Source organism: Schistosoma haematobium, chromosome 1 (genome assembly GCF_000699445.3).
Source record: "Schistosoma haematobium chromosome 1, whole genome shotgun sequence".
Classification (NCBI taxonomy): domain Eukaryota; kingdom Metazoa; phylum Platyhelminthes; class Trematoda; order Strigeidida; family Schistosomatidae; genus Schistosoma; species Schistosoma haematobium.
Window position 1 is genome coordinate 89,065,090 of NC_067196.1, and position 12,645 is coordinate 89,077,734.

A 12,645-nucleotide genomic window follows, 5' to 3' on the forward strand; every position below is an offset into this window, starting at 1 on the left:
GAATCTCACAAGGCGGAATCGTAGATGCACACTGCTGAGGAGTCCCACAATGGGACGAAACGATCGTCTAGTGCTTCCAGAGTTCTCATAATGGTTTACCTTCAATTGACTCATGATCTCAACTATTAGAATAAGTAATTCTTAGAGAACATTCAATATTTTACTCAATAGTTTAGTTAAACTTATTGATTTTTCTTTACGTATGAATTAAACCTCTCCGTTTTCTCATACTGAGTTTCTTTAAAGTAGATATTAGATTTGAATTACAAAAAAATAATAAACAGTCTATAAAAACAAATAACATGATTAAAGAGAGAAGCATAAAAATGTATCCGTTGTGTTAGTCTATAAGTGACAATTTATGCAAATCATGTATGTTAATATTGTAGTAAGAATCACCACTTGTATTATTCAATTAATTCTAGATTCAAGGTGAACTTGACTACAAAAACTTGTGGTCTTATCACAGTATGCTCAGACCATTTTCGACTAGGTCATAATTTAACTAACCAATGAAAATGACATAAATTATAGTCTATCTATAAGACACTATTAAGGTCTTGCTGTTGTTGTATACCTTGACAAATAACCAAGGTTGATATGTCTGTAGGTAATGGTTGGTGTATACACACTACAAAATATTATATGTATGCACACATATATATAGGTCTGAGTCTCAAGACAATAATAAAACCCTAACATATATGTAGTGTTTATGAGCATGTGTATGTGTGTGTATGTATGCGTGTGAGCGAGTAAAGGGACGAGAGTAGTGATTCCACCCTAGTTACTTTAATATATTGTGCTATATTCTATGCCGTGACTACAATTACAAGAAATCATTAATTTTTACGACTTATGAGCTCTGTTAGTTTGTAAAAAACAACGTGGGCGGCACATAGTGTATATTTCGCTAGACTATTTCTTCAGCTATTTGAATTAAATAAAAGACCAGAGTAAATAACGATGATATTTAGCCTTATTTTTTTTTTACTTCAACATCGTTAGCTTATTTCAGTATACCTTTTAAATGGATTATCCTTTATGTGCTGGGATATATATGTGTGATGGAACTTTGTTTTTTGCCCCTAAAAAAACTTTAATCATCACATATATATATGTATATGGTTGTGGGTCCCTTTCTTGTCCATGGTACAGCAGTTGAAGCTCACTGCTTTAGTGTGCATCCTCTTTACATCACATGACTAGAAAGTGCACTCACTTCCATCTCAGTATAGAACAGCATACAGAAATGGGAAAACATTTGTTGATTACAAAAACAATCTCGTAAGTTCTGTCTTGTAGATTTCATGAATTTATACATGTTTTCTTGTTGAAATTATCATCAATAAACAAGTATCATTTTATTATCAGAATGGGTTTTGTGGAGATTTTAAAAATTTCACTGGTTGAAATCATGAGTCAATTGAAGCTAGACCAGTGAAATTTCTAAAATCTCCACAAAGCCCATTCTGATAATAATCACCTGCTCACTTGTGACTGACTTCAGGAGATACTCATGGAGTTCTACTGAGAAGTCGTTACCAGTGGAGTTCAATCAGGTCTGTTGTGAGATATCAACTCACTGAAGACAATGATGTACGGTGGCGCAACTTCGTGGATTGGTTGAAGTTAGATGCCGCCTCAGTGGTCTAGTTGGTTAAGCGCCTGGTGCGAGACTGGTCGGCCCTGGGTTCGAATCTCGCGGGGTGCGGGATCATGGATGCGCACTGCTGAGGAGTCCCATACTAGGACGAAATGGCCGTCCAGTGCTTCCAGGTTTTCCATGGTGGTCTAGATTCAATTGACTCAACCAGTGAAATATCATTTTATTATTTTAATAATAATATTGTTATCGTTAGATATTATCATTTAGTGTGTATTTCCTGGAAGTAGTAACCAAATAACATTTAGACACCCTGATTATAACTCTAATGAATTGAATAACATACATTCAAATAATGTCTGATACACTATACATTATCAATTTCTAGATAACAGTTGATACTTCATTTGACTAAGTGTTTGAAAGTATTCCATCCCCTATTTAGAAACCAATTTGTATTAATGATAATATTTTGTTTTTTTTTAAAAAATAATTGGACGTTTTTAAAGAGAGCCAACTGTTGGTCAAGTGTTCGTTTACTTCATTTGAAATCAGTAAACTCCTAAAAAAATTGATTCGTATTCATCTGATTAATTGTAGATTAAAAGAAATACATAAGTTATTATACATTTTCACAGATTGAAATCATGAGTCAGATGAAGCTAGATCACCATGGAAAACCTGGAAGCACCGGACAGCCGTTTCGTCCTAGTATGGGACTCCTCAACAGTGCTCATCCATGATCACGCACCCCGCGGGATCCGAACCCAGGACCTACTGGCTTCGCGCGCAAGCACTTAACCATTGGACCACTGAGCCGGCATCCAACGGTGTTAATGTCTAACTTCAACCAATCCACAAAGTTGCGCCACTTATGATTCGTAACAATTTCTTTGTTTTGATTATCTGCTGATATCCATTTGTCTACCTTATCTCCAAAGTGGATGCTAAATTGTAACATATAAGAGAGAGAGAGTTAGTGTCATAAATTATCGTCTACTTACAGGTTATTCTATATACGTATAAGCCACATCTATTGTATGCAGATTAATCATGTTATTGATAGGTGAATAGCGCAGAACACAAGTTCGTGACCAATTGACCAAAAGTTTAGAACTTGAAAAAGCTTGAACCAGATTGCCAGATGAAACGTTATATTTACTTCATATTCATTTTCGTTATATGGTTGTGGAGATTAATAAGTTATTGATTGAGATCTTGAATCGTTTGATGTTAAACCACCATTGAAAACCTGGAAGCATTGGATGGCCGTTTTGTTCTATTGTGAGATTCCTCTGCAGTGCGCATCCACGATCCATATTCATTCGCTGAAAGTTTACAAATACATTCTTCCTTTTTAATTTCTCACATTAACTCGGAACCCAAATACTGTGAAACTATTCGATCAAATTTAGACGAATGTTATCATATATATATATATATATATATATATATATATATATATATATATACTAGTGATGTGTAGCCTCTGGAAGTGGATAGGATGCACATTGAGGAAGGCAATGAACGGCGTCACAAGGTAAGTCCTCACATGGAATCCTGAAGGCCAAAGGAAAAGAGGAAGACCAATGACCACATTACTGCAATAAATGGAGACAGACATGAGAAAAAATGAACAAAAATTGAATAGAACTGGAAAGGAAGGCGCAGGAAAGAGTGGGTTAGAGGATGCTAGTCGGCGGCCTATGCTCAATTAAGAGTAACAGGCGTAAGTAAGTAAGTAAGTAAGTGATGTATAATGTAACCTGAAAGTGTAAATTCTGGAAAAATTAACGTTTATTTTATAGCATAGTTAGTTGTATTATGCAATAAAAAAGAGTTGATATTATTCAGAGAATTGACATTAAATAATAACTAAGGGTTTGAATAACATAATTTCAAACTTTGATCCGATCAAATAAAACTGTAATAATTAGAGTAGAATTAGAACCAAATAGTGTATTACATTAAATAAACTAGAAAAAATTATTATTATTATATAGTGTAAAGATGAGGAACTCACAATTGTGACAGAGACTTTTCGATTCTTTTCGTAAGGAATTCAAACCTTATGAATAACACTAAATAGGAATCCCTTTATATTAAGTCTTAAAACGTCTAGTATGATAATAGTAAGTCAGTTTTTTCTTTTACTATTATAGAGTTAAAAATGGTAATGTTAAGTGTTATAAATGGTCAAATTTCTTTTGATCGATTATGTATAACAGGTGAATCGATAGTATTCCTAAATTATTTACTGTTAATCTCAGTAGAGCATAGGTTATCGACCAGCATTCTTCAACCCACTCTATCATGGTCATTCCTTTCTAGTTCTATCTAATTGTTATTCATTCTTTTCATGTCTGTCTCCATTTGTCGGTGTAATTTGTACTTTGGTTTTCCTGCTTCCCTTTTCACCTTGAGTATTCCAGGTAAGGGCTTGCAATGTAACGCAGTTCGGTGCTTTCCTCAATGTGTGTCCTATCTACTTCCAGCGCTTCTTCTTGATTTTTTCGTCCTCTGAAATCTGGTTTGTTCTTTCCCAGAGTAGGTTGCTGGTAACAGTGTCTAACAAACGGATCCGAAGTATTTTGAATAGACAACTGTTAATAAACACTTATATCATCTGGATGATGGCTTTCGTAGTTCTCCAAGTTACCGCCTCATACAGTAGAACTGTCTTGACATTTGTGTTGAAAATTCTGACCTTACTGTTGGTTGACAGACAGTTGTTTTGAGTTCTAGATATTCTTCAGTTGTAGATATGATTCTCTTGCTTTGCCAATCGACGCCTTCACATGTGCATTAGATCCACCATGTTCATCAATGATGCTGCCCAGATATGTAAAGGTTTTTACATTCTCGAAAGCTTCTCAGTCATTTGTAATTCAATTGGTGCATTTTGTGTTGTATCGAAGAATTTTGCTTTTTCCGTTTGTGTATATTGAAACCTACTGCTGCACTGCTCGTCTTCTCCTACATTTGTTTGCGCGTATACGATAAAAAAGCCAGATCATCTGCCAAGTCTAGATCGTCCTAAATTATTAGACCTAACTAATTAATTCACAAATGAACATTAACCTGGTGACACTATATATTACGGATGAATTAATTAAATGACATTTATAATATAGTTTCTGATTTAAAATAATTAAATTATAAAAAGAATTTTTTTTTCTTTTTATCCCTCCATTTTATTGAAGATTTTTCAAAGAGACAAATCACTGAGAAAGTGTTACTAATGAACAAATAAAATTCTATTGAATATAGTCTATGAATGATCTATGAATTCTTTATCATGTATCTGAGTTAATAAGATTGATGTATGTAAATGATCAATCAATATTATTTTCCAGATTCAATCTTGATGAATACTATTAACATAGACTGATGTTACTTAGTAGATCAGAAGGGGCTTTTTGTGGAGATTTTAGAAATTTCACTGATTGAAATCATGAGTCAATTTGAAGCTAGATCACCATGGGAAACCTGGAAGCACTGGAGGAGCACTGAGGAGTCCCATACTAGGACGAAATGGCCGTCCAGTGCTTCTAGTTTTTCCATGGTGGTCTAGCTTCAATTGACTCATGATTTCATTTAGTAAATTATTGAAATATTATAAATATAATTCTCTTCATTAGATAGAAGAAAATAAGAATAAACACTTGAACAGAACAATATGAATTGAAATTATTTCATTAGATCCTTATCAGCTGATTACAATCTCTTATGTTTCAATAAACAAAATTACACTTACAAAACGGAACGAATTGGTTAAATGTGAATATATGTGTTATCATTGATGAAGTGAAGATTTTGATTAAGTTGATAAGATTGAAAAAATATTACAAATAAGTACAATGTTCAAGGAAAAACTGTACACACTAAGATATTTGTCACAGATCACGTAGCTAAAAATGTCTGTTAATTACATAACAAAGTACTTGAATACAGGTATAATGGTAGTTTACAACATAATATGTGAGTTGAGATCATTCAGTCAGGAATAAGATTGTTAAAATAAAAGAATGATACCATCATTTGAGATAAGGAGTTGGAAGTCATTTTGTAATATAATGGAATAAAGTTGATTAATAAGACGGGATTGTGGTGATTGTTGGATTTCGTAATTAATGTTAGGGAAACAGAGAAATGTTTAATTTTGAACATGTCAATCGCTTTTCTCACTTGTGATAGAGACATCAAAGTTCAGAATACTGAAGCTTGATTATTTGCTAATCACCATGACAGATTTCAAAATGTTGACCTAATGTGTTATGAGTAAGAATTGTTTAAAATTCCACTATGCAGTTACCGTATGTCAAAAAGCACTGAACTGATGTTTCGTCGTAGTTTGTGACTTTTTGAATATATACACACTGTCGACCCTATACTCTGGATCGAAATAGATGACTTTCATGATTACGAGCTGAATCTCTATCTACTCCATGTTAATGATCTACTGTCATTCGGAATAGTAGTGTGAATTCCGAGGAAAGACTAAGAGAAACTACAGCTGTTACGGTTTTTTGTTCAGAAATTGGAGAAGGATGTATGAAATCTGTAGTTAGTGAGCCCATGTTTATTATTATTAATAATAATAATAGTAGTAGAAGTGGTATGGGAGAGTTGTCGAGATTGTTGATAATTTGAGGAGATTAGATTAGATTATGAATTTATTTTGACTGGATAAATAATGGTGTTGACCTGATTTCTGCAATCGATATGAACATGGGATTAATGACTGATTTGATAGTAGTAAGAGTTTTCGTTCAGCCTGAATTAGAGTGAAGAGACGTAGTGTTTTGTGTTTTATTTGGAAAATGAATAAGAATGTATTCCAACACGAGCCACAGTATTCATTCGTGATGTGTCAAGTTCAAATCCAACTCGGAACCTATTTAGAAGTTATATTTATGCTTTATAGAATGTGAAAGACTAACAGTTGACGTGACATCAACGGTGAAGCCATAGGAACCACCACTATCGGAAATGATCTAGTTAATTTCATTGAAGGTTTTCATGCTTAAAATTGGTGTTTCACCAAAGATTCATGCTAGCACCTTATAGTGTTGAAAAAAGTGACACTGGTCATTACGGAGTGACCAACGAAATTTGAAAATATCGGTCCTACAGGAGATCAGTATAGTGCTGGATAGTTTAATGGTAACGTCTCGAACTGTAAAGCTGATTGATCCAGATTTAAATTTACTCGGTGGGACCAGTCACCTCAAGCTTACATGCTCACCTTGTTAATGAGTATCAAATAGTATGAAACATAGGTTCATTGTATTCTGTCAACTACGTACAACTATCTTACAGACCAGATTATAAACAATTATACTGACTTACTTACATACGGCGCCCAACTTTTGGTTAGTGTTTCCTAGCAATGTTTAATTCTGCATGATGGGTTTGCTGAGTCCATCCTCCATCTTCCTCTTTACCCGATTTTGTGACCGGCAGTAACCCTAAAAGAGCTGGAGGCGGAGTTTAAATTTTACTACTCAGTGTATATTTTGTAAAGGTACTACAGTTGCTTGAAAAGGACACGTTTATCATTGCATATATTTGTGTGTTTGTAGTAGAAAGTTTCGTGTAAATCTGAACATGTGTGTAAATTGGTGTACTTTTGATTATCATATTCAGAATATCTTGTTAGTATTTTAAATATTCAGTATGTTTATTGAAAGAATGTCTGTTTACGAGACAGAAATGTGGTTGAACTATTTTTTGGTTTCAAGATAATAACTGTGTGCTATGAAATCAGTATTGTGCACAACTATCATAATGAATCCATCCTCCTAATATTAACATTGTTCCATGTATATTTGTATTTTAATTTGACAAAATATTTATATTTAGTAATGTTCACTATTCTCAAGTGATTGGATTTTTTTCAGTGGTTTATTAGTTTGTCAGTCATAAACAACGTAGAATATATTACATGTTGTCTACAGACCAAGTTGCTACAACATAAACCGAGATGAAATTAATTAGATGAATAAAAAGTAATCGTAGAATTGTTGGTAGCATTAGTTGTTGTTGTATTAGTGATAGTAAAAATGATTACTCATGCATAATCTAGTTCAACATGAAAGAAAGAATGTTCAAATTAAATTTTAAGGTCAAAATCCAATGGACGACAAAGATTGAATGCATCTTAAATACTGTGATTGATTCTGATTCATATCATCTAATGTGTCAAACTAAATAGTCACCTAGACCCTAACCTAGCAGTTTGAATCTACCACTATAGCTCATTTTAAAAGTTTATGCTTACATAAACTGACTCTATATCTTGTATTGATAATCCTCAGATATTTCTTCTAATCCATTTTTACTCCAGCCAATATCACGGATCTAACTAGGTGGTCAATAAGCATACGTATCATGTATCCAAGTCATCTCACTAACTCATCAACTGATTAACCTTGTACCATACACTCAAATTCAGAATCGCTCACTGGTTGGTCGTGGCATACGCAAAATCTAAAATCATATATGCACCTAAGTATTATATCATGAAATTGCTACCAGTTTGTATTATGTTTTTAGATATTGTCTAACAGTAGTGTTTCAAGCTCGGATTTCGTCCTGTTTCTCAACAGTATCAACTAGATGTACCTGTATCCCAGTGTTAACGTCCACACTGAGACTCAATATCTATCACTTAAAAACAATCAGGGTTTTGTCAACTTTATTAACTAGATTAGTTAACCAATTACACTGTTCAAGGATGAAGATAATAATTATTTTTATTGTGATAACAGAAAACATTCACTGATCAGTTTGATGATGCTTCAAGTGGATTTATATTCTCTGTTTATTAGTTAGTCTAAATATGAAGGTATTTTGTTAATAAATTTGTTTATTTAATTTTGAACGCTTTTGAATTTCAGTAGTTGAGATCATGAGTCAATTGAAGTTAGACCACTATGGAAAACCTGGAAGCATTGGACAACTGTTTCATTCTATTGTGGGACTCTTCAGTAGTGTGCATCCACGATCCCGCCTCACGAGATTCAAACCCAGGACCTATCGATATCGTGCGCAAACGCTTAACCTCTAGACCACTGAGCCGGCATCCGTTGGTGTTAATGTCTAACTTTAACTAATCCACAAAATTGAGCGACACATCCATCATTGTCTTTTGAATTTCTTTAAATTTTCTTAACTTCTACTGTATTTGTTGTCATTGTTAGACAATGATAAAGGTAAGAAAAAAGAAGGCGTTACGTGAATGAACAAATCTATACCTTCAGTAGAGTAAGAATAATGTTTCACAAAGGAAATAATAAACTTAACATAGTTAGTTGTCAAATGTTTTTTTTTGGAAGTTCTTTTCTGTATATTCAATTTTGTTTTCTTCTTCTCTGTAACATGTTTCATATTATCTCTCGTCTTATAGTTTCATACTTTGATGCACGATGCTGTGCTTAAATGTAAGTATATACAACATGAATGTGTGTATGTATGTGATTCTAACAATAGACAACATCATATAACCTGATTCATCAATACCTCTGTAACCTTATTATTATTGTTATTATTATTATTATGCTCAAGTTTCATCTTGTCAATATTTAAGCTCATGTGCTTATATTTACGCTTTCTTACTCTGCCTTCTGTACACTACAATGGAATAATTTTTCTTCTCTTAAAGAAAACAGGTTTAAACAAGAAATACACTCTCTATATTTATACATATACGTGTGTACGTATTACATTTAAATAAGAATACATATTTGAGTAAAGAATTCAATACAATGTGAAATAGTTTTTCTGTAAGAAAAAAAATAGCAGCATTATTAAAGATCATTATTGAGTTAAGTTTAGATTGTTAACTGCCCCTCCTGACATGTGCTTCACACCTTCTAAGTACAAGAATAGCAGGACCTTGATCCTGTACTCACCCTGGATGGTGAGGAGATAGAAGTAGTCGAGAAGTTCGTGTATCTAGGTAGCTGCATAAGTGTTAGTGATGATGTGAGTGATGAGATCAATACACGTATGATGAAAGCCAGAGCGGCTTATGCCAATTTGGATAATCTTTGGAGACTTTGTGATGTTAGTCTGGCTGTAAAAGGTCGGATCTACAATGCGTCCGTGAGAGTAGTTTTGCTCGATGTTTGAGAAACCTGGCCTCTCCGAGTTGAGGATGTTAAACAACTCTCTGTGTCTGATCATCGTTGTCTCCGAAGGATTGCTGGCATGTTAGTAATACAGAGGTTCGGCATCGGGCGTTCGGGCACAGAGACGATAATGCAATTGGTGTCACCATCTTGAAACACCGACTTCGGTGACTTGGATATGTTCTACGAATATCGTTCCAGAGAATTCCGAGTCGTGCATTATTTGCCGACACTGGGACTAGTTGGAAGAAACGGAGAGGTGGTCAGTGTATGACATGGTGTCGTGGTATGAAAGAAAGCTTCACAAGACTGGCTTCTGTTGGTCCTTCCTGACTCCCTGGCTGCGGTCCCAGAAATGGTGCAACATAGTGGCCAGAGACGTTATCAGATATGGCTCAGAATAGAAACCAGTAATGATCCTGCTGTAACCTTCTTTTACTTTCTTCATAGAAAATGGTTGTATCTTCCTTAACTGAGAGAATTCTTTCTGATTGTACCTTTCTGTTTCCCCCATTATCATAATTATTTCACTACCGTACACTAATTTGTGATCGTTATTGTTCTTTTTTTCTTTTTATACAAACCTTACATTCTTTATCTCTTCCAATTCTCATTATTATTGTGTGGCGCATATGTATCTGGTTCCCCATTGTACCAAATATTTGTGTGTTCAAATAAATCAATAAATTAAATCAATAAATTGTTTACTGTTTCTATGGATAAATGATTGCATTGATCCTTATTAAAAGATACAAAACAAAAGATCCAAAAAACCACAATATTTTCAAGTTAACATTCAGTATTTATAATGTATAAATTAGGTCGGATTATTTGATCAATAAAAAGCATGAACAAAATGTACTGGTACATTCATCATAAGATATTGAGATAAATCCCTTTTAAAGTAATAATTGACATTCTGTGTAGAGTAAGAGAAGCTTGTTTACAAATGTTTTTTACAGTTTCATTTAAATCTGTCTTTATTGAATAAATCAATAACAAGACAAAAATTTAAAAAAATCTACATATTAGTAACGATGATAGTGACAAAGTTAGATGTACAAAACCATAGAAAGGAAAAAAAATAGTAGAACTCTTGGCTTAAATGGAGATAAAATTACGTATGTATGTCTGTCTGTTTGTCTATCTAACTGAGATCTGTTTTCACAGATTTCACTCATTGTCTGAAACTACAGATAAATGTTACTTCACAATCAGTATATCTATTCATAAAGAAACGTACTTACGCCTGTTACTCCTAATGGAGCATAGGCCGCACACCAGCATTCTTCAACCCACTCTGCTCTGGGCCTTCTTTTCTAGTTCCATCCAATTCTTGTTCATTTTTCTTATGTCTATTTCCATTTCCTGGCGTAATGTGTTCTGTGGTCTTCCTCTCCTCCTTTGGCCTTCAGGATTCCATGTGAGGGCTTGTCTTATGATGCAGTTGGGTGCTTTCCTCAATGTGTGTCCTATCCACTTCCAGAACTTCTTCCTGATTTCTTCCTCCTCTGACATCTGGTTTATTCTCTCCCACAGTACGTTGTTGCTAATAGTGTCCGGCCAATGGATCTGAAGTATTTTGCGTAGACAATTGTTGATAAACACCTGTATTTTCTGGATGATGGCTTTTGTAGTTCTCCAGGTTTCTGCCCCATACAGTAGAACTGTGTTGGCATTTGTATTGAAAATCCTGACCTTGGTGTTGGCTGACAGTTGCTTTGAGTTCCAGATGTTCCTCAGTTGTAAATATGCTGCTCTTGCTTTGCCGATCCGCGCCTTCACATCTGCATCAGATCCACCATGTTCATCAATGATGCTGCCGAAATATGTAAAGGTTTTTACATCTTCCAAATCTTCTCCGTCAATTGTGATTGGATTCTTGTATGCTGTGTTGTATCGGAGAATCTTGCTTTTCCCTTTGTGTATATTGTGACCTACTGCTGCTGAGGCTGCTGCCACGCTGGTCATGTTCTCCTGCATTTGTTGTTGCTTTCGCGATATAAGAGCCAGATCATCTGCGAATTCTAGATCGTTCAGAAATAAAAGGCTGATATAAATGATTATTGATGTCAGAAAGCGATTTCTTCATAACCCTTCTAATTATATAGCCGTATTGGCCTGTTGCTCATGTTCAGATACTTGATTGGTTAAGTAGGTACTTTATATATCTCAATTAGAAGGGGTTTTGTGGAGGTTGTAATAATTTTAATAGTTGAGACCATGAATCAACTGAAGCTAGACCGCCATGGAAAACCTGGAAGCATTGGACGGTCGTTTTGCCCTATTGTGGGACTCCTCGGCAGTGAGCATCCACGACCCCGCGTCACGGGATTCGGGCCCAGGACCTATCAGTCTCAATTACCACTATCAGCGGAAGTTCATGTCTTCTCAATTGCTATAGTATCTCTAGCTAGCAAAAATACACTTGATCTTTGCGTTAACCAAATGGTAGTTTCACCGTATACAAGTAATTGTTGAAAAGTGTCTATCATCTAACAACCTACCTTTTTTAATTCACTTTCAAGATTTTGGATTTCACATTCATGACTAATATAAAGTGAATTGTTGTAGAATATACTCACCAAATGATAGGCAAACGGACATTAACTTGAGATCTAGGCACTTGATGTTAAAACTGTTATCGGTAGCCAGTCTTATACTTATGAAGTTTCATATAATATTGACGTTAAATAATGAAGTATATCTGAAAATTTACGAAGACCTATTCAGTGATTCAAATGACAGACCGCTTCTGCTAACATCTGTATGCATAAATATTTATTTTATCCAGTGATACGAAGAAGATAGATTAAATACTAACATTTCAGGTTTTTAGTCGATGAAGTAAAGATTTCCTTGCATGTTATTTTGATCCATACTGTTACATAGTGTGAATAAACC